This window comes from Lagopus leucura, unplaced genomic scaffold (assembly GCF_019238085.1).
Source record: "Lagopus leucura isolate 7727_CA_CO unplaced genomic scaffold, USGS_WTPT01 Super-Scaffold_100012, whole genome shotgun sequence".
Taxonomy (NCBI): domain Eukaryota; kingdom Metazoa; phylum Chordata; class Aves; order Galliformes; family Phasianidae; genus Lagopus; species Lagopus leucura.
Window position 1 is genome coordinate 12,798,479 of NW_024962267.1, and position 12,312 is coordinate 12,810,790.

A 12,312-nucleotide genomic window follows, 5' to 3' on the forward strand; every position below is an offset into this window, starting at 1 on the left:
TCAATGTTGTGCATTTTCCTGCCATTCCAAATTTCAGTGATTTTTTAACGTTCATCAATGGAAGCCAACTTTCTGTAAAAGTCTCACTTTTCCCTTCTAGCAGTTGGTGTGCAGTACATCATTCCTGAGGGACAGAGAATCTTTGGTATAACTACTCCTTTCCAAATATGACCCTCAGAAGGAAGCTCATTTCTGAAAATCGCTCTTTTGTTCTTTTTTTCCATGATATGATATTCAGTTCTCACTGTGGGACCGCAAGTTGAACTAGCTCACCCCAGGCAGTTTTGGATACGTTTATACAAATGATCAGAGCCATGAAGTCATTTAATTAAAAAGCTTTTGAGAATAATCCAGCGTAATGAAAATGCTACTCTTTACATAATACGGAGTTTGCTATGTGCTCAAGCAATTGTTTTGCTTCAGAATTTGCAGGTGATTTTTAAGAAACTCCTGCTGGCACACTTGGACAAGGTTTTATTTAGAGATTTCCAGAAGACTTTTTTTGCTTTCATAAAAGTTAGGGGTGTGCTGCCCACTTCCACATGGATGAATCAGAAGTAGGTGAAGACAAACACCTGAAAAGAAGCATGTTGCCGTTTTGTTTGGCACATGTACAGAAAAATGCTCAAATAGATAACTGTGCAAATTTAGCTCAAGACAATTGTCTTGGAAGAGGCACTGTGACACCCATGAAGGAGCACTTCGAGGGTTTCACATTCACAACAAATGACACAGGAGTTTCCTGTCAGACCTTCCCATTCCCTAGTGCTTTCAGTTTGCAGCCCATCATTATGCAGAGATTTGTTTCCTTTTTTAGACCATCCACCTGTTCTCTCCTCAGCTGAAATTCACTCAACACCTTTCCACAGGTCACCTTTCATTTTTCATGAGGGCACATACAGCCTTCTCAGCTATATAATTTAGACCCTTCACAGTCACTTACATCTGCGGAAAGACTGACTCACTGACATGCTTTGCATTCTCACTAGCACTGATGTCACTGTGGTGCATTTCTACTATCCAAGGGAAAAGAGAAAATGCCATTAACTCACTTGTGTACTGCATTTTAAGGATAGAGGAAGCAGAAATCCCCCAAGTTTCGGATCAGACAGAAAAATAGAGGACACCCAATTTTCAACTTCCCATTGCTATCACTTGGCTATTTGCCCTTTGCCGCGCAAACCCTTCAGTGTCTCAGTCTCTGACTTGCTCAGTGCCATCCTTGCCCTTGCAGTCTTCCATGTGGAAAGCAGCAAATCTCCAGAGTAAAATAAGATGACTGAGGTCTCCAGAACTTAATTCGCTGTAGCGTACAAGTCAGATGTCTCCTTGCTGAGAACTACTAATGATCTGGTAAGATATTTCACCTTTTAAGTCCACAGGGTTGCAAGTAACTATAGATTCACCAGAAGTCAGTAGTCCCTCTCATTCAGGCATATCTACCACAAAAGAAACATGCCACAGGCCAGTATTAGAAGACAAGAGTTGCATTAGTACTCACTATAGCAGGGAATAAAAACATATTGAGTTATGCAAAAAACATCCATAGTTTCCTAGATTTGTGGCCTCAGGCTATTTTGTCTTCTTAAGAGAACTGAAACTACGATGCTCAGAAATGGCAGTGCTTTTTGATTTTCGCTACGTGTACATTATACCACTGACATTAAGGGCTATGAATAAATGGTAGAGAATAAAGGTACAAATACACAGTTTAGAATTATCTCTGCATACAACAGAATATTGTCTCTCCAGTGGCTTCTAGGTATTACTGATTTTCACCAAAATGTGAATTACAGGATTTCCTACTACAAAATGGCAGCTATGATTTTTCGTTCCATCTTACATTGTGTTTAAATCACTTGATTTAGTAGTTGCTGTACTAATATTTCTAATTTTCTGCAGCAAATTAGATTAGATTGAATTTGAAGCAAGCATATTTACTTATTCTGCAATGAGACAGACCCTTAGTCATACAAAAATCTCTATCTGCCAGTGTAATATAACCCAGTAAATCATCCCTATGACAACTCTGGCTTTGTTTCTGTGAAACAGAGAGTGTTTCAGGGTCTTCTGTCAATCACAAGAGCATCTGCTTTTCCTCGTGGATATTTCCATCCACAATTCAGAGGGTGTGTGTTCAGAGATAACAGCTGATCTAATTTCACACAGGAAAATAAATGCATTCAGATAAGGTGAGAGGGGAGTAATTGAGTTAAAATCTGTCTGCTGTGCGACAGCAGAGATCAGATATACTCTTCATACATATTGCTAAAATTGCCATTAATAACTACAGATGAGTGAGAAATGGACTGTATCTCACTCTTCTAGGAATGGTTTTCCAAGCAGCTGCTTTTCACTGCTAATTACTAACAGGAGTAGGTGCAAAGTTCCTTTGTAGTACAGTGACACCCTTCACAGAAAGCATTGTAAATGAACTTCTGTGAGGTCCAATAAATTGTTCAAATGAAAAAGATGCTGTGGGCATTATATTGTTTTTTTCTCCAACTAGGGTGTGGATAGAAGTTGTTTTGAGCTACATTTTTCTCACTGACAGCAACGCAGCTTGGTGAAGAGCATGTTATATTTCTTTTGAACTGTTCCCAAGATCCTGAGGATCCAGTACTACTGTTGTTTGCTTTACTTAGCACTTATCTATGGGAGGCAAATGAATATACAAGGTGTAAGATCCCTAAACTGAAAATTTTGGAAAGCTGCTGAAGAGTTCAAGGAAAAATGCACTACATACTTAAGATGCTCTTTTGACCTCCTCAAGGCACCCACTGATTCTTTTTAGGGACACTTAAAAGAAAAGGTACTAGGCCAGATGGGCCAGGATGGTCACTTTTCTGTTGGGTGAAGCGTTGATCTGTCCTTCATCACAGTAAGGATGAACGCTTTCGTTCTGCTTTACAGGCCCCCTTGAAATAATTTGTCAGAGGTCATACCCTGAGCTGAAGTAGAGCTGAGAATAGATACAAAATCTTTGAACTTCAGTTCTGTACCTAATGACAGACTTCTTTTACTGAAATACCTCACATTTGAGAGACGGAAGAAGTTTTCTATTGTATTTTCTGCACAAAATATTCCTGCCCATTCAGTTTCCGTTTTTCTTTGAAGATAAAATTATTACTACCTTGAAGTGTAGCTTTATAAATCTGTCCCATTTGTTCAACTATATGAGAATCCACAAGGGATGACAGAAATATTAATATATGCTAGGAATATTTAAATATATCTGCAGGTCTAACAATAAGTATATTTGCATTACCATGCTTTTTCTAACAGAACGAAATTTTATCACCAAACCCTTCACTCAGCAGAGTATGAATTAATATGGATTCTCTGTATGTATATATACTAGCCCTAAAGGCCTCAAACAAATACATTTGGACCATGTCAGCACAGGCTTTCTTCACCCATCTCCTCCTCCATCCTGACATGCTTCAGTACACAGTGGACACTCTATGAAAACCACTGCTGATGTTTTTTGTAGGCTTGATGTTGCATTTGCCACATATCTTTCCAAGTTTCATTTTGTGCATTTCTCATTAATATGTTCATACGTATGTTCATACAATAAGATTTGCAGAAGTATTTATTGCTGGCCTGACATTACTACTACTACTACTACAGATTTCTGGTATTTAGATTCTTTTTTTTTTTTTTTTTTTTTATAAATGAAAAACACACATGTATTACTCTTGTTGAAATATTTCAGAGAGACTTTTGACTGTCATACTCTGTTCCTCTACAAGTGAATCAGTTCTTTGTAGTAACAATGCCATCAGATGAGTCTGGTAATCTACCAGTTAATGCTGTGGATGAGCTGCATCTATTGACTCAATAACTAGATAGCATTAGCAATACTGAAGTGCGTTATATAACACCCTCCCGGATTTTATATCCTCTATCCTTTGCCAGGCCCTCACAGAAGATTAAGTTATATTTTCCAAAGGTTCCTCGCTATTTTAGCTTGTTGTTCCTACTTGTGTATGGTGTGATACATCCACAGACACCAGGTGATTTTTAATTCTTTCTTTCACAGCTTATCTGCTCAGGAGTCATTACAAAGCCTTTTAACACTGCCTCTCCACTTTCCTCCCTGTCCCTTCAACCAGCCCCTGTAGTAATCTGTCCATCAGTCATGACCCCCTTGGCGTCTTCCATGAAGTATGAAAGAAAGAAATGAACCCAGGCTTCCAGGGATTTCAAACTTATCTTTGTCATTAACGTGGTTTTTTGACCTCTTGGCCCCCCATGTTCACTGATACAGGCCTGGATCTTTGCTACCTTCGCTGCTAACATGTTTCTTGTTCCTTGCCTTTTGTACTTCCTTTGCTATATTTATGCACTTTTTCAACCTTAGTTCCTTATCGGGTTTTTACACAGCTTTAGCTCCTATCTTTGTACCTTTTCTATTCTGCTTCCCATTTTTAATTTTCTCTAAGCTGCTCTCTTCTGTTATAAATCACCTTGTTAAGCTCTTTACCAAGCTGTGTAAATCTTCCCTGAGTCCTCTTTTCTCTCACATGGACCCCTATCCAAACAGCAGCTCCTAGGCTGTGATGGCTCCCAGCAGCGTGTGCTACATCTTTGTACATAAGCTGGAGAAGTGGGATTTACAACGTATAGGCATGGGGTTTATTGTACCCAACTGTGGCACGACTAGGCAGGCTGCCTTTGTCCCTCTGAGGAATTAGGTTCTTAAACAATGGAGGCTCAGCTGCGTTGAGAAACACAGTTCCCTATTGTTAAGTAGACAAAATAAACCTGCCTCCCTCCTACCTCTTTGTGAGTCTAGCAAGCAAGGGGAACAATTCAAATGCAGGAGGATTTTTAATTCTATGTTTATAGCCAGTTTTAAGCTAAGAATATGGAACATGAATTCCCACAACATCACATCTCTGGCATGTTTTTTGGGGGGAAGTGAGGCTTCAAACAGGAGGCAAGTGCATCTCTGGCATTTCCAGTGCTTTGACAGGAAAGGCAGGAGCCAAAATGTTCCCAAGAGGGGCTGAGAAGAGAAGGGCAGGACTTGTTTGGCTACTCCTTCTGCACTGCTAGCACCTCTTTCACCTATGCTATGAAATCTCTGGTATTACACTAAGTTGCCTCCTCCTCAAACCACTCTGTGAGCTTGGATGAGTTAACTACGGTAACAACACTAATATAAAAGTGATATAGCGAGCAGATGAACTGATGTGCATTTTGTTTTATCTTTAATTACCTGATATTTCCCTTGGTACTTTTTCCTGTTAGGAAGATTTCAGTTTAAAATAAACGCAGATGCCAGCCTGGTAGGAGAGAAGCCAAAAGAATTTATAACATCTCAGGCATCATGCTGAATGGATTCCAAGGCTACTCAGCTCCTGCAAGCTGTGTCACTATCAACACACTTTTAAGATCAGCAGGTAACATCTCCCCATTTTTGACAAGCCTCAGTTTTGAAAAAAAATCTTGGCTTTTGATAGATGAGAGGTTATTTTGACAAAATCTGGAAACTCCCCACACTTCATGTAAAACAAACTTAGAGCAAGAATAGAAAAAGTTCCAGTGCTAATTTACTTCCTTAGTTACACTCAGTGCATTGAGTCTTCTCCCACATCTGGGTCATGTTGCCTATGCAAGTACAATCTATCACCACAGCCTACTTGTTTAACCTTTCTCGGTCTTTAACCTTGATAAAATTGAGATGATTAATTTCAATTTATAGTCTTTATTCGTAAGTATTGCACTAGTGCAGTTCAATGTGCTGGTAAAAACAACAGACAGAAGAACTAGGAAAAAGGTCTAATTGTGAAAATTAAAATAAACCTGAATGTAGAAAGGGGACAGAATCTACATCAGTACACAATATGGATTTTCCTGGGTTGGTTTTTATCCATTTGTGTTTTAGATCCATGGTAAGAGTGCTATTCTTTGATAACAAAGAAGGACATATTTTCTAAAAACTAGTAATATTTGTAGCCCCCTCCTTGTGGTTACTTTGTTTTTGTCTTTTTATGCTTTTTTCTACTTGCACGCATGCGGACAATAAAAGCTCCCTTGTAACATTTTGCCCATTGCACTGTTAGTGCTTCAGCAATGGAGAAAATATACGTTTGTGTTTCTTTACTAACTTACAAAAGAGAAAAAAGGCCAGGAGAAGCAAAAGAAAAAGTAGCAATTGCTCTGGGCTGTGAGAGACTGGCAGGCTGCTGCAGCACTGGCACCCACATTGCTTTGGGCAGAAGAGTGCTGTATGGTCAGGGAGATACAGGTGCCCGCAGAGCAGATAGATGTGTGAGGCCCTGGGACAGCAGGGACAGAGGTGTGGCATGGCACTGTGCCTGGTCCTGCTGTTTATGGGCCATGCTCAGTGGGATAAACTTCTGTCACACTCCAAGTGAGGAAAAGTGTGAGAACAAAGGCCTCAGACAACAACAACGCAACAACAGCAACAAACTATTCTCTCCCCCATCTGTTGTTTCTTTATCTTTCTTTCGCTTTTCTCTAACACTGATGCTAGCAGACACAGCAGGATAGAAAGAAATTAATCTTCACACATGAAGTATGATTTCTCAAAGTGAGATTCGTGACTTGAAAACCAACTTGACTTGAAAAAACCCAACCTCATGTCCCCAGGAGGCTTTCAGAGTTGCCTAATAAATTTTTAAAACATTTACTAACCCTAACCACTTCTTCCTCACCGTCCTTCTTACAAAAAGCAGCAAGGTTCAAAAGGATGGAACTAGGTGATAAGAAACCTTTTGGAAAAGGGCTCCACAGACAAGTAACTGCCTGTTCCAGGCATGACCGCCTGGGCAACTGGCTTCCAGACAGCACAATCCGTGTTGTAAACTTCTCCCAAGTTTGACATTTATTTATAATTAGCATTCCTACTAATACGAATCAGGTTTAATTTTACTATTTTTTAAATGTTGGTCATTTTTATTTCAAGTAGTTTGGTTTTTGTTCCATATCTCTAGCCTGAGCCTCCCTCAGCTTAGGCGGCTATATTCTTAATTATCAGAATATTACATGATGATTTGATTTTATTTTTCTCCACTACTCATGTGGAGTCTCCTGAGCTGTTTATAATGTATGCAGAAACATTATGACTTTTCATTTTACAGATAGTGATCACTCAGGAGTTTTTCCAGAATATTTGCTGGGACTGTTTGCATACTATGTATTCTGCCCTAATAACTGTTGAGCTACTTGAATAATTTCAGTTGAATTTGGCAAAGAGACATCATTTTCAAGCATATCAATTTCCTATTAGTTTAATGAAAATAGAGTAGCCAGAACCTATTAGTACCATTATTGAAGAAGAGATATCTGAGTAAATTAATTCAAGTTTGAGAGATGTATAATGCTATAACGCGGTGAAAAGTACAGTGATAGTAGTGGGATGGCATAATCCTAGACTGCAGCAAATGAGAACAAGCCCAAATGCAGCAGCCACAGAAACAAAGAAAGAAAAACTACCTTTAGAAGGTCCCAGGTAGGCAGGAGTCTCCAGTGAAAACCCCTTATCTCCACTGCCAACCCTTAAATGAGGTCTGGGGAGGAGTAGATCCTGACCCCTTTCAGTCACTCAGATGCATTGCATGCTCCTGAGCTCCCATGGGTTGGCCCTGCCTTCCCACCAGGTGCTCAATCACTGCTTCAGGCTGTGATTTAGCATTTCCACTACAGAGATGTTACAGAAGCTTTGCCTCTTCAGAAAAAAATATAATACAGATCTGTAGTAAGTCAAGATATATTCACTGAACTACTCATTTTCCTCATTATAGTCAACATGGTTAGGAACTTTATTTTTTGTGCATCTCATTTTTCACATAATGAGTCCTGTCTGCTAAATAGGATATAAAATGCATCAGTTAACAGAGGAAAAGAATTCTTGTCCTCCAGACACCCCAGCATCAACCCCTGGACAATAGGATGTCTGCACAAGAATGTTTACATCTACAAAAAGAGCTGATTTCATCTCCTTTCACGTGTTTGACTTGAGACAGCTTTTATTCTTAACAACAGCATAAGCTCATAATTAGCTGCAGACATGGTCACTGTTGCAGCAGGGTTCAGACTCCATTTTAACCCAAATGACATTTCTGCCAAGCACTGGGAAAACTTTTAGACACCAGGGTGCATTTGTCCTCCTGTGGGCAGCAAGGAAAGCAATTCCTGAACATTGAGTGTCTGGAGCAAGTACTTCTGCTCTCACAGTTACCTCAATATTTCCTCTTTGGTCCACCTTCTCTAGCACAATTAGCTGTCATAGATGCATTACAAACAGTGACAACACCACCTAATCCATTTTTTAATTGACATTTCCCAATGATTTTTATTTCCCCACATGAGAGGTATTTTATTCAGCTGCCTCCAAACTTGTGTTCTGTTACCAGCAGCTATTAGTAGGCATATGCTGAGGAACAGTTGGAAACTGTTGGGTTGCGTGTTCGGTATTGCTTTGGATCTTACATGTACAATTTTGTCTTCGACTGCCTGACTGTCAGCCAGTGCTGCCTTGGCAGTTAGCTGGGTTTGAGTGACCGGGGACTGCCTAATTGGTATCTAGCTGAGAGCAAATGCCATCATTAAAAATAGAGCGGTTTCTTGTATAACTCAGCTTATCTTTTTACTACTGTGGAATGCCTGAAAAGCATAAAAGCATAAATACATAGCTGAGATAGAAAAAGTTGAACCTGTTTATTGTTTATTCATTTCTCATTCAGGCGAAAGAAATTCTTCCACATTCATTGGCATGCCTTTAGATTTCAAAAACTACAATTCAAATTTGGTTTAGGTCAATCATGTATTATTACCTAATAATTTTTCATGAATATAAAAATGTGTAGAAAGACAAATACCGCCCTGATGCACTTATAACTGCCAACTGCTAGATCAAGCACTAGATCAGATTGCCCAGGGCCCCATTCAGCCTGGCCTTGAGTGTCTCCAGGGATGGAACATCCACAACCTCTTTTGGCAGCCTGTTTTGGCATCTGACCATCCTCTCAGTGACAAAATTCTCCCAAGCACCTAATCTAAATCTTCCCTCCTTTAGGTTAAAGCCTTTCCCCCGGTCTTGCCACTACCTACTAATGTAAAAAGTTGTTTGCCCTTGTGTTTATAATTTCCCTTTTTAAGTCCATAACGAGGTCTCCCCGAGATTTCTCTTCACCAGACTGAATGAGCCCAGCTCCTTCGGCTTGTCTTCATAGTAGAGGTGAAAACTCCCCCCCTCCCACCACTTTCCTGGGGCATGATCCGTAGGTCCTTTCACCTCTTGTCACAGAACTAGGCTGAGCAAGGCTGAATCATTACACTGCCTTGGATCACTTGCTTGTCTCTCATGTGCTTTAACATTTTTTCCAAGAGGTTCTGTTCCATGATCTTCCCAAGCACAGAGATGAGGCTCATTGGCCTGTGAAATTTTACTTATGCAGCACTTGAAGCATACACATTACAAGCACAGAGCAGTTTTCTGCCTTAGGAGCTCAGAACAGAATGCAACAGGAAAAAGTACGAAGGTAGCAAAGTTGGTGCTGGGTGGTGCAAGTGGGAATTTAAAGGAAATCTGGGGAGTGTGGCAGGTGGCAAGTGAAAGGTGTTCTAAGTACGGGAAGAAGCACTGAGAAAGTTGCCAAATCATGTTCAGGGCAAGGAGATGAAGAAAACAATTTAAAAAGTGACCTGGGAAAAAGAAAAAAGAAAATGTGGACGAGAAGTCCAGAAATGCAGTGTGTGAATTTGATCAGGATTTTGAAGGCAAGAGTACAAAGATAGTTTTTTGGAAAATCCCTGTGTGGTATCAAGTGTTGAACTTTCTGCTTGTTCACATAAATGGATTGCTTGTTTTTCCATTTAGATTGAAGCACCTTCGTAGATACAGAGGATGTAAATTTGTTCTTTGAGTTCCCACATTCGTGGGCAGAAGAGCAACCAAGTCAGGAATAAAGCTGTAGGAGAATATTACATTAGAACTCTGATAACAAAATTACATCTCTGAAATATTGTCTATTCTCCACATATTGCTTCTGACTAGGATTTGTTCTACGAATCAACAATAGTCACTTGTTTGTGAGGACATTTAGGGTATGGAAACAAAGAATGAAGAATTGAATAAACTACTATTTTACTGATGTCTTTTACTTGTTATTATCATTTCAACTTCTTATTGTAATTTTCTGTTATACCTGTTTAATTCACTACACCATCTACAGAAAGAGACATTAATTTTATGAGCCTACACAAATGAAAATTGTGAGGTGTCTTCATAATGCAGCACAGAGCTTTTAGGACAGATGCAAAAAGACAGATGCAGAATGCAACTTACAAACCTACTTCGTTCTCCGGTATTATTTTCCAATTTGTGTGTACATAATGTGGAGTCTTTAAGCATGTCTGAACTGAAAAACTTGGAAGACAGTAAAAGTTGTAAAAAATGTTTGTGGTTTGGTTTAGAGCATTGCCTAGGCACAGATGCACTGAATGTCATTAGGACTAGGTTACGATGAGCAGCAAACATTTCAACTTTTCAAAGTAAAAACATCATGGCTAATGGTATGCAAATTGCAACAATGCTGAGGAACTTTCAGCACCATGAAGAGCTTCTGCTTGCAAATGGAAACATCTGTGAAGCAAAACTGACAGAATCGTGATTTGTAGCGTTGCTTGTGTTGTTGTGCATTACAAGGTGGCAGAAAAAATAAATAAAAACGTAAAACAACAAAATAGAAAAAAAAAACAACCAAAAACCACTGAATAACTGAATACCAAAAAAAAACCACAAAAACTAAGGAAGCAGCAAGATGATGAGTACATGAACCACTTCCCATTGTTGAATTTGGCCACCTCCAAACTCCAATTTTTTTGAGTAAGAAATCCCAAATGAAGTTTACAACCAGATATTTGGATTTCTTTCTATTCAGTTGGACTCTAACTCGCTTACAAAGACACAAGCTGCCATCAATGTATTTCTTGGACTAGCCTAATTCAGAGTAATGTTTTTTTTTAAAGGATTTTCTCCCTGTTGTTTGCCTCTGGCATTTGTGCTAACTTGGGCCATAGCTTGAAACATCATCAAAAAATATAAGGTCAAGTATACTAAAGACTTTTTTAGGGAAGTTTGGGAGGAGGAAGAGATATATCAGGAAGTGATTTCAGGATGTTCAAGTAGCTTTTATTTCTACTTTTAATCTCTGATGACATGAAAAAATACAGAGACAGAGATTGAAGCCAGCCATATTTTAAACTCAGAATGATTCACACTGTCCCCTACATTTTGTGAGAAGGCTCAAATCGATTCTTGTTTTACCTTCCTTGTATATTTTAATCTCAGACTGATTCCCTTCTACATTTTGTTGTTCTGTACTTCTTTTTGTTGGCCTATTTGTTGTTAGAGGAAAATGGATGAAAAATCTTCAGCAAAGACTTGAAAGTACTTTAAATTGCGATATCCATTCCCCAAAATAATTCTCATCCTCCTGATGAGGAGGCTAAGATAAAAAAGGTACTTCTACGATATATTTTAGACTCAAAGCTGCTTTTGATACTGTGAAGTTCACCTTATAGGTTTGTATCTTCTCTTCCACTGAGAAAACTAGTGGATGTCTTCATTAATCACTGCATCATTTTGGTTCGATATTAAGAATTCTCAGAACATCTAAAAAGCAGCAGAAGAATATGCAAGTAGTTTTTTTTTAAACTCTTGAATGGTGAGGGTATTACATACGCTAACTTCAATCTAGTTAATCCATTTTTGATAGTCTGAGATAAGAGGAAGCACAGATATAATTCACTGGCTTTTGTTTTTTATATTGGAAATTGATGAATAACTATTTGGGAGCCAAAGCACAAATTGTGTATTTAGAATAACATCTTACAGAGAAAGTGTGAGACAGATATTGACATAAAAAAGTGAATCTACAAAAGCCTTCTTCTGGCATCATGCCACATTATGCTGCACTTAAAATGAAGTGATGAATGAAGACCCCAACAGCAACTGTCCTACTGCCTTTGGTCCAGTCAGCATTTTTCCAACAGTTAATTCTAAATTAAGATTATTTGGATAATTAAGTGAAAACTGGAACTGGATATTTGCACCCTGCTTTTATTATAGTGAGGGGAAAAAAAAGGAAGGAAGGAAGGAAGGAAGGAAGGAAGGAAGGAAGGAAGGAAGGAAGGAAGAAAATAAATGTCTAGACACTCTACTAAGAAAGGAAATAATATACCCAATTCTGGAAGGAGTTGAAATAAATTGCGCAAAAGCAAATAATCATTTAGCTGCTGGCTATTTGATTGAAAAATAATAATTCTACACTT